The following is a 16,725-nucleotide window of genomic DNA, read 5'->3' as shown; positions in this document are numbered from 1 at the left end:
TGACATTTTTCACACTGTTTGCAGTGTTGCCATACGTCCGTACGCATGGAAGGCCAATAAGCAAATTCTAAAAGTCTCATTAGAGTTTTAAATTTGCCTAAATGTCCACTGAGGGGGCTGTCATGGGCATAAGTTAAAAATGCTTCCTTCAAACTAGTAGGTACCACAATCTGGAATCTCTGGCCTCCTTTAGAGTCTGGAACACTCCTGAATAAAATATAATTTTTAAAAACATAGGGAGTTCTCATAAGATCAGTGGTGTTTAGATCTTTGGCTTTTACCATGATGTCTTGGCACTCGGTGTCTTTATTCTGTTCAGCAGCAATCTGCGACAAGTCCGTTGGCAGGTCACAAGTGATAGGATTAAGAACATGCTTTGCTGGTGTGTGCATCAGGATGGCCGTTGGTTCAGCTGCATGCGTCCGTGACAAAACATCAGGTACCACATTACATTGTCCTTTTCTGTAACGAACTGTGAAGTGATAGCCTTGAAGTCTGATAGTCCATCTTTCCAACCTAGACGAAGGTTTTGGGTGCTGGAAAAGCCAAACCAAAGAAGCATGGTCAGTAACTACCTCAAATGCTCTGCCTTCAAGATAATGATGCCATTTTTCCACTGCCCAGCTGTTACTCTGAGGGGTTCAACAGACTTTCAACATGTACTGATTAAAATACTCTTCACAACCCTAATTATCTTTGTATCCTAATTTATTCTTCCCACCAGTGTATATATACCCACACAGTTGCAAAAACAAACAAATAAACCATAAACAATTTAAATGCACTTTGTATTTTAACTCAGTCAATGTTTTGAAAGAAACTTATCATTCCATGTGCAGTTGAGGTACGAGAATAGATGAGGGATGAGATGACGTTCTAATCCACAAAGTTATTTGAGTGCGATGCAATGTTAGTATTCCTATAACCCACAGTATCGTTGGCATTCGGCGGGTTGCTGCCCTGTGTGCAGCGTTGGATGAACTCACCCCTCGTACCCAGAGGTGATTTAATATGCATCCAGTCAATTACACACGAAGAAAGCAATCATTTTGTAGAATAGCGAAGTGTAGACATAGATAAATAAAGTCCTTTCTAAAAAGAAAGCAAATGACTGACATCAGTAACTTCACTATACAGACGTTGTCAGGTAAATCAACCAAACCATACTCACAGCTGAGCAGAAACTCAAAGAGTTCTCAACCAAGGACTTTCATAGAGCCAGCCGGTAGCATGAGTTCAACCAAATGGTTTCCCTCTACCAAACGAACTGACTTCCTCTATGGTGATCGGACTTATATGTCCGTTACCTCCAAGCAATAGCACCCTCAAGCTGCTCCTAGAGGTACTACATGTGAGCCCACAAGAAAAGTGGAGCGAATCTACAATAATAAAACCACGTAACGTTTTGTCCGTTACAAGATATAATGAAGGGAAAAGTGAAAGACTGGACATCGCGTTGGTTTCATATGGATTACTTTATCACAGAATATTTGCTTTCGATAAGACTTGCTTAGTTTAAAAGTAGACATGTCAAGCTTTCTATAGATATCTCTCTCATGTCTCTTTGTTGAGTATTTGCTCACATGGAGTTAAAGTTCATTTTAATGATGCGTTTCTAAATAAAGATCAGGCAGACCAAGGCGGCAGACAGCGCACCCTATTTGTTTTCTTTATTTTGTAAATGCACAAAGTTTTGTTGTTACGTGTGTATACAAATAAAAGTAGACCATTTACAGATTCAATTGATGTATTGCTCTTATCTGTAAGATCAAAAAAGAAAGTGTAATTTAAGTTATTTTCGGTGTTATCAGGAGAAGATGCCACAAAACGCGTATCCGCGTTTGTCGACCCCAAAGGGTTAAAGCAAGTAATAGTGAGTAAAACAATGGTAATGTGTGTGAATAGAGTATTAGCAATGTAAGCGAGATTAGCGGCAACCACACTGGCGATGCTAACGGGCTATATGCTAATAGTGGACTCAGGAAATAAAAATAGAACTAGTGACAACAAGGCGCTCTGATTGTTTTTGTTGTAGAATACGATAGGGGATATATTCACACATTATAGAAACGAAAATGATGGTGTATAAAATTGATTTTAAGATAAAAAATAGACGATAAAGAATTAACTTGACTGAGCTCAAACTCAAAACACACGGCAGCAACAAACAGCAACTAATGTCTTAGACTTATCCAATAAAGTCTTATTCATATTGAAAAGATAAGTATCTTGTGTTTTGTGCTTATAAGTTAATAGTGGTTCATGGGATCACAAATATCACGGTTCGGATCACATTACGGTTTTTGACCCACAGATCGGATCATTTTTCGGAAAGAAAAGAAAAATATTTCAATTTAACTTGCTTTCCATTTATGTCTTAAAGCGAAGTACTTCTTTCATACCACAGCAAATACTGCTAGATTAACTAAGAAAGTTTAAACATGATTAAAGAGACAAGAGAACAGCCAGTAAAAATAAGAACAAATACACAAATTACAAGCATAGATATATACAACAGAATATGTTACAAATAAAATAAGGTTGGTAGTATTCAAATACAGAAATTTAATAATTAGGCAAAGTAACACTGCAGAGTGTTCACTGTATCAATTAAATATAGATTTTTATCACAGCTGTTTTGTTGTTTGATGATCATTAATGACAGCAGCAGTATTTATAGGCCACTGTTCCTTTAAGACCTGATGCACGGATCCGATATAATGATACACATCACATCCGATTTCTTTCTCAGCTGTTTTCATTCACTTGAGACGTAACTGACTGCGTTTACCTGAATGATTGTCGAGATGGGCATTTTGTCATAATTTTATGTGTATGTGTCTGTTCAGAGGATTCGGCAGAGGATTCAGTTCAGTGTTCGTCTGATCCCGATTTCTGCGGGAGGGTCCTTTGGCCATGAGCAACGGGAGGACGAGCAGCTACGGAACTGCTGGACCCAAGTACGGATCGTAGAGTAAGAGGTCCTACAGTAAGTGCCACACCCCCTCCCATATTTTGTGATAAAAATGGTTTGCTTACTGTGTCACCCAGCAGCGGGGGGAGGAAAAGATGTTACTAGTCGTGCCCCGGACCAAAACAGAGACGGTGATGGAGTTGGCACATTCACACCCGATGGCGGGACACCTCGGCATATCCAACATGGTGCAATGGATAAGAGATAATTTCCACTGGCCGGGACTGGACATGGATGTGAAGCGCTTCTGTCAAAGCTGTCCCTCCTGCCAACGCACGTCACTGCGCCGTGCTTCCCCCAGCCCTCTTATACCGCTGCCTATAATAAAGGTGCCCTACGCCTGCATAGGAATGGATTTGGTGGGGCCGCTGCCAATGTCTGCTCACGGTCATGAACACATACTGGTCATCGTGGACTACGCCACCCGGTGCCCCAAAGCAGTTCCTCTCCGCAAAGCCACTGCGAAAGCCATCGCCAAAGAGCTTTTCATGTTGTTCAGCCGAGTGGGCATACCCACTGAAATTCTGACTGACCAGGAGACTCCATTCATGTCCCTGCTGATGACGGATCTCTGCCACCTACTCAAGGTCAAACAGCTCCGCATCTCCGTTTACCACTCACAGACAGATGAGTAGTCCCTATCCAACAGCAAACATCATTATGATTAATGACTTTGAACTTTTGACCTCATAATCATATCCATATGTGACCTCTGACTTCATAATTTCTATATGTGAAAATCGGCACGCGTGAAATTCTGCCGTCAACCTTGGAGCTCCGGGGGAAGAAATATGTTGTTTTTGTACATGACCAAGGATGACAGGAGATAAATGATCTGTACGTATTGTTTTTTTTTACTTTTTAATGGTCCATTCCCACATCCAGACTCATCCGCGGACGCATCTGTGTCATGGTATCCGGTTGCTGTGTGTTATGCTCGCTCTCTCTCTCTCTCTGTATGGTGAGCTGTGATAAAAACAAGCATGTGTTTGTCTAAACTCTGATGTAGTTTACGTTAATGGGTGTGTTGATATCCAGCCGAAGAGCAATCAACCATAACTTCAGGTGAGCAGGCTCAGAAGTTGGGAATATGTGGAAAGTCACCACTCCCGAATGAGTTCGCGCGAGAGAACGTAATCTTTTAGTTTTAAGTCGGTTTGAACAATCTGGATAAGCACAAGTAAGTACCATTTTGATTAGCCGTCGTACCTACAATGTTTGTGCACTGTGTAAACCATGAGTGTCAGAGCGCGAGAGTGCTCTACGCCAGAGCGCGTACACGCCTCACGCACAGGATGCCGTGCGCGCTCAAGGCAGTTGGACATAGTGGCGTATTAGAGGTAAAAAATGATATAAATAATGTTCGGTTTCTCGCACAAACCGATCGTTTCGTGTCTTAGGACATCAATGTGTCGTCACGAGCCGCAGGGTTTAATTTGGATTTGTCTGTGCATGTTGTTTTTACTCTCATAGATTTTGTTACCATTGCCATGCATTATACGACTGATAGACTGCAACGGTTGGAGTTAAAAATCATAATTTGTGTTCTACTAAAGAAACAAAGTCACCTACATCTTGGATGCCCTGGGGGTAAGCAGATAAACATCAAATTTGGATTTTTGGGTGAACTATCCCTTTAAGCTACATTATGTGTTTTATTTATAATGATTTTATATAGGAGGAAAATGTTTGAGTACGGAGTTTATCCTTTTAAAATCACTTAATGCATTTCAAAATGCACGTTCATATTTGTTGGTCTGTATATACTTTGAGTCAACAACAAGACATATAGGCTACTGAATTGTCTTTATCATCTTAGTCCATTAATGTATCTTAATACATTACGCCATGTTAAGTGTTTATGTTTTTCTACAGGAGGAAAACGCTTAACGAGAGCCTTTGTGCATTGCGTTCATATTCTTCTGTTCAGTGGCCACGGATTTGCGGGTACTGTCTTTTTCTTGCAGGACCCTGTATGTTATAGTACTAAATTAGTTTTAATCGTTTAATCACCACAGCGTCTCCATTGGCAACATGCACGATTTATGTCGATTGCAAGTAACGTCGCAGGTAGCAGAGAGTGCAAGTGAAGATTGCAGAAGCACCGACCCAGTGTTTACAAAGGGAACATGCAAGGAGGGTCAAACACCCTTTCCAAAAAAAAATAAGCGTAAAGCAACAATGTAGGACGATTTTGAAGTTGGAGGAGAAAAGTGTTGGGAGTTTTTAGACATACCCTGTTGTACACAGAGTATGCATGCGCCTCGCAGAGCTAGACAAGTCGAGCATTTGTGGCATATATTTTTTTTTTATAAAATGACCGATCGTTTAATTCGCTATATAAGTTGCGACTGATAAATTCTTTGTGACTGAAGAAAGGGAGACATGAACATCTTGGATGACATGGGGGTGAGTAAATTATCAGGAAATTTTTATTCTGAAAGTGGAGTAATTCTTTTTAAAACTGTCGCTGTCATGTACTCTGTACTGTAGCATGCAAAATATGTATTTAGTTGTGTGTGTGTTGTGTTCACTCCGTGCAGCATGTAGGTCTCCGTCTAACCGGCTAACAGCAATATCTGTTCGCTCGCAATTGTCTAGAAATGTGTCGATGAATAGTGAATGTTTGTCATTGTTATTACTTGTAGTTCTGATAAAGATTAGAGCAATGCGTTGGTGTACAAACTGCAGTGCTTTATCAATACGTTTCTGCATTGGGCTAACACATATACCATGGCTGTTTGGGTGTTTACCATGGAGCTGGGGGTGATGGGCATTCTGTTATTGACATGCGCTCATCAGACCAATCCCTGCATTTTTTACATCACGCAAAGGAGGGGTTTGGAAAAATGAATCGTTAAACAAATCGTTTGGGAGTCGTCGAGCAAAAAGGAAAAAAATAAATGCATATTTTAAGACAATGAACATGTTTTTTGACCTTGCATGCATGTCAACCTGTTGTTGGGGACTCCCAAAACCAAAATATGAACCTTTCATTACCCATAATAGGGGCACTTTAAACTACTATTATTATTTTCAGACAGATCGCCCCGCATTGCGGACAGTGCTGCTAACTGGACTGATACGCAAATAAACGTACCCAAAACCTCAAAAAAGAGCAGTTTCCTTTTTCTCCAGGTCCCAAGAGGGCGAGGATGGCAGTGCACGAGACCCAGTCTCCACATGGCCGTCCCCCTCTCCCTTCGCCAGTGGGCAGCAGGGTCTGGTTCAAGGACGCTATGCCTCCTCACGAGCCCCCTGCCCAGCCGTGGAGCCAGGTAAGTGGCGCGCCGCGCACTCAGACCCCACCCTGGGATGCACTGCCTCCCGGGTTAGGTTCCTGTGTTCCACTTCGCTGCCCCACTGCGGGTACATCGGTGGTTCCCCTAGTCCCGCTTGTTCGGTCGCTGGGGGCCTGGTTAGCGCTCCCCAGGCCGTCTCGCTGGCTCATGAGAACCATCAGACTCGGCTACGCGATTCAATTCGCCCGGCGCCCTCCCAAGTTCAGGTGCATTCGGTGCACTTCTGTGCTGGACAGGGATGCTCCTGTCTTGCGTGCAGAGATCGCGGTCCTGCTGGCGAAGGACGCGATACAACCGGTCCCTCTAGCCGAGATGAGGTCAGGGTTTTACAGCCCATACTTCATCATACCCAAGAAAGGCGGTGGGTTACGACCAATCCTGGACCTGTGCGTGCTGATCCGGGCCCTTCACAAGCTCCCGTCCAGGATGTTGACGCAGAAACGCATTTTTCAATGCGTCCGTCCTTTCGATTGGTTTGCAGCGATCGATCTCAAGGATGCGTACTTTCATGTCTCGATTCTCCCTCGACACAGACCGTTTCTCCGCTTTGCGTTCGAAGGGAGAGCGTATCAGTACAAGGTCCTCCCCTTCGGGCTGTCCCTGTCGCCTCGTGTCTTCACCAAGGTCGTGGAGGCAGCCCTCGCTCCAGTGAGGGAAGCAGGCATTCGCATTCTCAACTACCTCAATGACTGGCTCATACTGGCCCAGTCCCGAGCGCAGTTGTGCGAATGGGATGCTTGTGCGCTCGGGATGCTTCATATGAGACCACTTCAGCTTTGGCTTCATGACCACGCGTGCAGCTGGCCTCGGGGCCTACGCAAATATGCATTTCCCCCAGTGAGTCTTCTCGCACAGACACTGTGCAAGGTCAGGGAGGACGAGGAGCAGGTCCTCTTGGTAGCGCCATATTGGCCCAGTCGGACTTGGTTCCCCGAACTGATGCTCCTTGTGACAGCCCCTCCTTGGCAAATTCCTCTGAGGAGGGACCTCCTTTCTCAGAGAGGGGGCACCCTCTGGCACCCGCGTCCAGACTTGTGGAATCTCCACTTGTGGTCCCTGGACGGGACGCAGAGGTTCTAGGTGGGCTACCTCCAGTGGTAATAAACACCATTCACCAGACATGCTTACAGGCTGAAGTGGAACCTGTTTGTTGATTGGTGCTCTTCCTGCCGGGAAGACCCCCGTAGATGCCCGATCGGAGTCGGAACGGGTAACTCTCACGTTGTCCTGAGACCCCGGCCTGGATATGTGCCCAAAGTTCCCACCACGCCTTTTAGGGATCAGGTGGTTAACTTGCAAGCGCTGCCCCGGGAGGAGGCAGACCCAGCCATCGCTCTGCTCTGTCCCGTTCGTGCTCTGCGCATTTACGTGGACCGTACGCAGAGCTGCAGGACCTCAGACCAGCTCTTTGTCTGCTTCGGAGGACAGCAGAAGGGAAAGGCTGTCTCCAAACAGAGACTTGCCCACTGGTTAGTGGAGGCTATAGTCTTGACATATCAGGCCCAACGTTTACCATGCCCCCTCTGAGTGAGAGCCACTCTATGAGAGGAGTGGCATCTTCTTGGGCATTGGCGCGGGGCGCCTCGATAGCAGACATCTGTAGAGCTGCCGGCTGGGTGATGCCTAACACGATCCCTGGGACGCTAATCAGGTGATGGTATTAGCGAAGCAGATGTATCCGACCAATGCAAAATACTTTATGGAGTGTTATCAAGACGCTACGAGTCAGCCTTACGGATACCTTATGATAGACTATAAAGCAAAAACACATGAACAATATCGGCTCAGAACGGGGTTGCTTTGCGATCGCCAATTGGTCTACCTCCAGAAAAAAAGAAGAATCTGATCATTGTCATGTCCGCCAAGCTTTGAAAGCATTTAAAGCTAAAAGATGCAACATAAAGTTACGCCTAAACAACGTCGTCTTATTTTACAGTCGTCATCCGACAAACTCATTTTAGCACTCTGCGAAGTAGTGCTAAACATCCTTTACGGTACGATTATGATCAACCGACAGCAGTAGCAAAAACTGAAAAGGAGAAAATCGGAAATTAAATTTCTCGCCAATAAGAAAATCGGTATAACCGCCAAGAAACGAGTTTTCAACCAGAACGGCGGCTTTCTTTTACCGCTCCTAAGCGTCGCAGTACCCTTTATTTCCAGTTTAATATCGTCTAGACAGGGTTGAGCATGGAATATGCCGAGAAGATTTATCTTGTCCCCCAGAACCAGCTGGAGATGTTGAAATCCGTAACCGCTCGAGAGAACATTCAACAGGTCGTAGAGAACGATCTGGATACAGCCATAAGAAATTTCACTCAGGACCGATTTGGATCAACGTGAAAAAGCCTAACTTTACTCAAACATCCTAACAAGGTTTTTACGATCATTAAACAAGGAGATCGTGAGAGCACTGTTTTAACATTCTCGTTACCAAATCCTGATCCCGGTCATAAAGATGATTGTGTCGCTTCTACCGCCCGAGATAACGAGGGTTCGGAAGATGTCGTAGCTGAAGTTCTGAAGAACTTGCCGTCGAGAAGCGTGAAAAACAGTCGATACATATTAGACAAAATGTCTAAAGCTAAAGGACTCAGCTCTTGGAACGAGTCGGGTGAATTTGTGTTTAAAGGTAGAACCATACCCGGTTCGCACATGCTCGATTTGTTAAAAAATGTTACAGCTCCGCACCAGGTCCAGGATGATAGGAGACCTCTAGGATCATCGGAGTTTCTACAATCGTTTGCCGAAGTAAACATTACGTTTTCTACCGTACCAAATCATCATGTTAGACGTATGATTAGTTCTTTAAAAAGCAAGCCTAGAGTGATCTCTCACATGCCTGAGCCCGTGCAACTTTTATAAAAAGTCTGTCAAAAAGAGAATTTCACGTACTACAGCTCGGAGGACGGATGAACCCTTGTTCAAATCACCGTCTCTCGATCGAAGACAATGCTTAGAATCTTAATGATGTATTTTCTTTAAATGTATGTCTCTGTGAAATTATATGTATACCTATTGTTTGAATATTTTTGAATAAAAGACTGGAAAACAGATGTCGGTTTTAAGCGTTTTTATTTATAATCACACAAATACAATGGATAATTCAATCATGCGACATAGCGGTATTACAAGATTGCACACAATGAATACACAACAAAATGTTTTCATTACAAGCAATAGATCCAAGTCTTTTTACAAAGACCGATACCATTTTATCATTTTTAATATAATCATCGCTGTACAAATTCATCACGTAATTATAGTCTCGACCCCTCGCTAGGTGATATAGGAAAAACACACAGTGTTGTCCGCAAGCATCCGACGTAAAATCCTGAACCCGTTTGGTAGAATATAACACGATGGGAATGTTGGATATTAAAAAGTTTTTGATGGAGGCTGGAAAGCGTTCATAGTCAGGAACATTGCCGAAGTTATCAAAAAAACAGCCAGAACCCTCTCGAGTTAACCACTTACTGTGCGCCTCTATTTTTGAAAAACGACATACCCAAATAAAAATGTCTGTAGCTCTTGAACCCTATGGTCTATATTTATAAATCTGTTATTGTTTGAAACTAGACACTTGAACCTTTGTTACTCTGGAGTCATAATAACTCATAATTAGTATAGCAACAGAGTAAAACAAGGTAAAATGTACATGAAAGTGTCATATCATAAAGAGACGATATCTTTGAATGAAATTCACTAAGGGACCAATGGATGAGGCTTTGATGCTAAAGACCTGAAAACACCATAAAGATAAAGCTGAATGTCTGACCATATTTTGATTCAAATTTGGCCCACCATAACACACAAGAAAAAACTATTTCTGAACAGCATTTGTAGTGTGGACTCATTTGGTTACCAGGTGTCCATTTGGAGTCTCCAAATGGCTTTTTTTGAAAAAACGCCTAGACTTTTCCTGAAATAAAAGCAGAAATACAACATTTTTTAGGTAAAAACTTGCATAAAGTACATCTTTATGGTATTTTATTTAAAGAAAAGCTTAGGAAAAGTCATTTAGATCTTTTATTTCAAGAAAAGTCTAGGAATCCTTTCAAAAAGGCTATTTAGAGTCTCCATATGACACTGCATACTACATATACTACATAGATAGGCTATATGTATATCAATTCAGAACTCATCTACCCATGAAACCACACACAAACACAAAACTATTTCAGAACAACATTTGAACATTGTAACTAAACAGTATTTATTTTGAACAATTCTAATAATGAAAACAGTGAACCAAAACAGATTTGATCAGTGATCATTTTAGAGCTAATAAACACACAAAATATATTTTTTTACATTTGTAATTGTAATTTTTTTCTCTGCTAATTATTATGAATATCCAGTTCCTGAAAAACTAAAGCAACTATTTACAGTGTAGGACACTCAAGGCTGTCACTAAAAAGGTTTGTTCCGACCAACTGGATACCAAAGTCACTGAAACACAGGAAAGGGAGAGAGAGAGAAATCAAACTTGCAACACTGTGTTTACATGTTGTATACACACACACATTCACGCGCGCACAAACAAACACACATACTCAATATACATACATACACATGCACAAACATGCATACATAAATCATGTAGCCCTCTCATATTTTATTTTTATAATCTAAAACAGCTAACATGAAACAAAATCTGCAAACACATGATAAACACATAAACATTCAAGAGAACGGCATTGAAACTTACGTGCTAATGCTATCCCTGCCTGTCATGCATCTCTCCGGGTCTTTCTGCTGCTGTTCACCACTGCTTCACATCACGCCCTCCAAAACACTATCAAACAGCACACGAACTCTTCTAAAGTCGATGTCCCATGATGGAGAGATTCAGATGTAAGCTTCGGAGAAAGTCCGCTCGCGGATAAATACTCTGTGTTGCGCCGCAACGCCATTCTGTGAACGCAGCGTGAGTACAGACGAGAGCGAAGTCAGCTCAATAATCAACACTAACTTTGCGCACGGGTAATCTTCAGGCCTTCTTACGTAATCTACGCAAACTGTCAATCACTGTAAACGTCCTTGTGGTTGGCTAACACTTCCATCCATCAAAACTTTGCTGGCTAGGCATTGGCTGGCTTCAAACAGCCAAAAACTGCGTTGCGCAGATTGGCACGTCGCTAAGCCTGTACACACACACATCATGTAGCCCTCTCATATTTTCCCTCTTCGTTGTCATTTTTATAATCTAAAACAGCTAACATGAAACAAAATCTGCAAACACATGATAAACACATAAACATTCAAGAGAACGGCATTGAAACTTACGTGCTAATGCTATCCCTGCCTGTCATGCATCTCTCCGGGTCTTTCTGCTGCTCTTCATCACTGCTTCACATCACGTCCTCCAAAACATGTTCAAACACCACACAAACTCTTCTAAAGTCGATGTTCCACGATGGAGAGATTCAGATGCAAGCTTCGGAGAAAATCCGCTCGCCGATAAATACTCCATCACACTAAATACGCCATTCTGTGTAAGCAGCGTGCGTAACGAAGAGAGCGCACAAACACACACTAACTTTGTGCACGGATATTCTTCAAACCTGCTTACGTCAACTGTGCAAACTGTCAATCACTGTAAACATCCTTGTGGTTGACTAACACTTCCATCCATCAAAACTTTGCTGGCTAGGCATTGGCTGGCTTCAAACAGCCCAAAACTGCGGAGCGCAGATTGTCCCCTCGCTAAACCTGTCAGCGACTCCCTCTCTGTTCTGGGTTATAACATCGCCTGTGATTGAAGGAGAGAGACTGGGAGGGCTCATTTTGCTCGGAAGAGACTATTCTATATGAAACAAATGCCATTTCAAAGCTGGAATCGATATTTCTTTGAAAATGGATGCTATCGACAACTATAACTCGAATCGCCCATGTAAACAAAGGAGGATCTTTCGTTTTTTCCCCTATTTTTTCGTTGTTTTGGATTAAAAAGTGGGATGCATTTTGAAGAGTGGACTCTTAACTTAAAATGGTGTTTCTTGGAATAGTCCGAGCTGACCAGAACTATAGGCGATGAAACGTAAGTACTGCCGTTCACTTTGTACATGTTTAAATGGTGGTCCTTCAGCATTTATGTTAACCCTTTCCTCCCTGGTGTATTGATTTAAAAAACAAGCTCATAACATGGATCTTGAGTGTTTTAGCTGTCAAATGATATATAGTTTATGATAGTTGATTGAATATTGTTTTAAAACAAAGGTAATAAAAAGCACAGACATGCCTAAACACACCCTTCCGGCCCATGGGGATCCAAAGGCAGGTCCAAAGGGTGCGTGTTAATGATAGTCATGGCCCGAAATGTCCTTAACGGTCTTTCAGGCAGGTGATCACTCGGAAGAACTCCCTCGGAAATGAGTGTTACACTAAATTTTGTCCATGATAGCTGTGAGTTGCACCGTGTTCATTTTCTGTTCAGTAGTAATCGACCAGGACCTCTCTGCGGTTAGACACTTCGATGATACTGTCAAACACGGCGTAAACGATGAGATTAATAGTATGCGGTAATGGTTCTCTGAAGCGCGCTTCGAGTCTGATATTCCCGGACTTGATGAGCGATATGTGCTAACCGCAGTCTTCGTCAGGCGTGAAGTTAAAGGCATAAAGCGAGTAGCCTTTCAGAAAATCATCCCTGTTGATAGAGGGCCTGATGTTTAAGATGTCTCCCAGTCGCGGTCACCAACTGATAAAATTTCCGTACAGCAGATCCTGAGGTAAAGTCTGGCTGGAGAGGCTTGGCGGGAAATTGCTGTCCATCTACGTAGACGGCCAGGAACTCCAAATCGTAATGTTTGAACGTGAACGGGTTTTTCTAGTAGGATCCGGTGAACTTGTCGTTATCCACCATAGCCAGGACGATAGATTTTGGTAACATCCCCAAAAACACATTTTCCTGATTTGATACTCAGTATCCAGCAGGTATGGAGAAAGTTTTTAGGCAGACCCTATCTATGGGGTGCTTGGCTGTGGTTGAGAGCAATGCCTGGGCATGCGCCAGTCTCACGGACAGTGATATGGACACTTTCCTGACAAAAAGGGAGGCTGACACTATATTTAATTTATAGGCATCGTCGCTCGTCAGACAGAATTCGTCTTTGCCTCTGATCATTTGTATTTTTATGTCGATGTCATTTAGCATGAATTTTTCTTGAAAGAAAATATCGCTGTGAATAGGCGCCAGCAGATCCACAACCTTGCTACCAGTAGTGTAGAGCGATCTCTTGGTCAGCCCTGCATTACGGCCCACAGGATCAGTTTTGTCCGTGTCTTTGAAAAACAGGCAAGCCGAGAAAAGCGATTCCAGTGCATTATTGCTGTAATTGAGAAGACTCTCAATGATAAATCGGTATGGGTAAGTGATCGAACTCTGATATATCAGGCGATCGGCAAGACTGACGTCGAAAATATAGTAGCTCCGGGGTAATTTATTAGGGCTACCTTTGCGGGGTCTGGGATGTCACCCCCATTAGGTCTTGTGATTTTAAGACGTAGAAACAACGTGTTATTTAGGTCGATGTAATCTTCGCCGGTCCCCGTGATAAAAAACTCCAAAGGCGACGAGTCCGATATAGCTGATAAAGGTGGTACTTCTAAATAGGTGTTTTTCTCGATAAACGTCTGCGTCAGCGGGATTGTAAACAAATCCAACTTGGACTTAATACACTCTCCCGACATGCGGTGCAGTAACGCCATGCTAGATACAGCAACTCTTAACAGTAACGTTTCGCTTAACAGCCTTCTTACGCTTTCCGCGCATAACTGAGACCTTCTTGGGACTGCGCTTTGTTTTCTTTATTGAATAACCATGCCTCCTTATACCCGGAGGTTTAGACGTTCTCTTATGAGCCATGACCATAAGCCCCGAACCGTCTTGAGCTTTAGGATCGCCGTTATACGATCTTGACAGAACGTTTGAGACGACGTCGGCTGCTATATTTTTAGCGACCGACAATAGCACGGCCAACCTAAACAGACCTCTGAAAAGTCCTCCTAGGCCCCCTCCGTACATAACGGCTCCTCCAGCATATCCGGGTAGACCACCCCCCGCCTGATTTCGATAATAGTTGACATAGTCAGCGGTGTTCATCCCGCGTGGGTTGTAATAAGCCATTTTTAAAGCACGGATTGTTTCACAGGCCTAAAGTGTAGTTTTACAATGACTTTCCCGTAAGAAAATGGTATTTTGCCGTTTTGGTCATCCTTTAATTCTAATGCGATGTCCGTGATGAGCAACTTGTTGATCGATGCGTAATGGGGTTTGTCGTATCCAACACTGACGGTGTCATTGTCTCCCCTCGTTATATGTACGCATCTTAAAAGGGGGACGTACGAATCACCAACTGATTGCTATTCGATAATGTCAGTATAAACATACATCGTATTGATACGTGATAGCCGGGATAAAGCTCGTTGTAAAATTGGGTTTTCATGGTAGGCGGAATGTCCTAAAGCCACGTCAGTTTTCATTCCTAAAATAGCGGCGAGTTTCCCATAGAAGCTTACCGAAATGTTGGGCTTTGCGACCAGTTGGGTTTTGTTTTCAAGTCAATACTGCCGCTGGTGTGATAAGTGCATTTATTGCACTGATCACGGCATGAACATTCTCGTAGTAGCCACCAGTTATTTAGAGCTTCCTTGATACGGAAAACCCTGATAACTCTTTAAACAAGGTTTTGCCGGGTTTATTCACATGTTTCTGGGATGGTGCTGGGGAGATGTGCAGGCTGAGAATCACGTCATCGTCGCTAAAGGTGTACCAGCTCCTAGGATATTCAATCTCAGCAAGGCCTACTTGCCATTCTCCTTTCAGGTTTATAGTTTTCGCTAACCTGGTCATATAACTAGATATGCGATTTTCAGGATAAAGTGACAAAGAAGCATTGCAGGGCAACGTGACGTAGAAACCACGGTCATCCATGGTAATCCCTTTACTCAAATGATCTCTTTCGGTAAAGGCTTGTTCGTTTTAAGGTTTTTGCAAGTCCAACAAAGCTTTTTTGTCTATATAGCTATTCAATTTTGTGGGCTATCTTAGCCATTTCACTAAAACTGGTATACAAAACTGGTATAGATCGCCCCTGTTTTTTCCTCCCCTAAAATATTTGCTTTGTTTTTGCTCACGATTATTTTTTGTAACTCTTCTTCGTAAAACACCCCATCGATGACGTCGCCATCATAATCAGAGAGTCTGTATACAGGAGGATTACGCGGGATACACGCGGCGATAGTGAAAAATGTATCGTTGTAGTTCTGTTCATAACCCTTGGCGAACGGTCCTCGCACTTTAGAAATCCTGACATCCCCTACTTTATATTTAAATACAGTGTGCTCGTTCTTCTTCATACCACCGTGCAAGTTTTGAAATACGGTACCTTCATTTTCTTTGCCGACGTCCATCGGTCTCATCTTAATACTTCTATGGTAACTGGAGTTGTACCCCTGCATAATATTCAGGATTCAAGGATTCAAAGGATTCAAAGCGTTTATTGTCATATGCCCAGTGAGGAAAACAAGTTTCCCTGAGCAATGAAATTCTTACTTTGCTGTCCACAATGAGTGCCAAGACAGTGCAAAACTATACACACACATACACAAACTATACACACATACATACATACAATGTAAGAAACATAATAATAAAAACTATGCGGTAGTAATAACAGCAATAACATTACAAATGTTCAAATGAGATGAAACAATTTGGACCGAGATTCTCTGAGATAGATAAGTCCACTAGCTAGCTACCTGTTTAAGAGTCTAATAGCTGAGGGGAAGAAGGGGTTCCTTAATCTGGAAGTCCTGCAATTTACACTCCTGTACCTCCGTCCTGAGGGTAGGAGTGTGAACAGTCTGTGTTGGGGTGTGTGGGGTCTTTAATGATGGATGCAGCTCTTCTGTAGACTATGCGATGGTAAATGGCCAGCAGAGGGCAGTGGAGTCCTGATGATCTTCTCAGCAGTCTTCACCACTCTCTGCAGCCGTTTGCGGTACCTCACTGTAGTGCTGCCATAACATGCAGTGATGCAGCTGGTCAAGACGCTCTCAACTACACAGCTGTAGAAGTTGTTGAGGATCTTAGGTGACATGCCAAACTTCCTCAGCCTCCTCAGGAAGTACAGCCGCTGTTGTGCCTTCTTAACCAGCTGGGTGGTGTTGAGAGTCCAGGTGAGGTCCTCGCTGATGTGGACCCCCAGGTATTTAAAGCTGCTCACCCTCTCCATTTCAAGCTCTCGGATAAACAGTGGCTGGTGAGTTCTTCTCTTTTTCCTCAAGTCCACTATCATTTCCTTTGTCTTGTCCGTGTTGAGGGTGAGGTTGTTGTCCTCACACCATGTCACAAGACTGACCACCTCCCAGTCATCATCTCCACCAGTGATCTGTCCTATCACTGCGGTGTCATCAGCGAACTTCAGTATTATGTTGTCCTTG

This window comes from Sinocyclocheilus grahami, unplaced genomic scaffold (assembly GCF_001515645.1).
Source record: "Sinocyclocheilus grahami isolate Dianchi unplaced genomic scaffold, SAMN03320097.WGS_v1.1 scaffold2068.1, whole genome shotgun sequence".
NCBI classification, from domain to species: domain Eukaryota; kingdom Metazoa; phylum Chordata; class Actinopteri; order Cypriniformes; family Cyprinidae; genus Sinocyclocheilus; species Sinocyclocheilus grahami.
Note: the sequence above shows the minus strand (reverse complement) of the source record.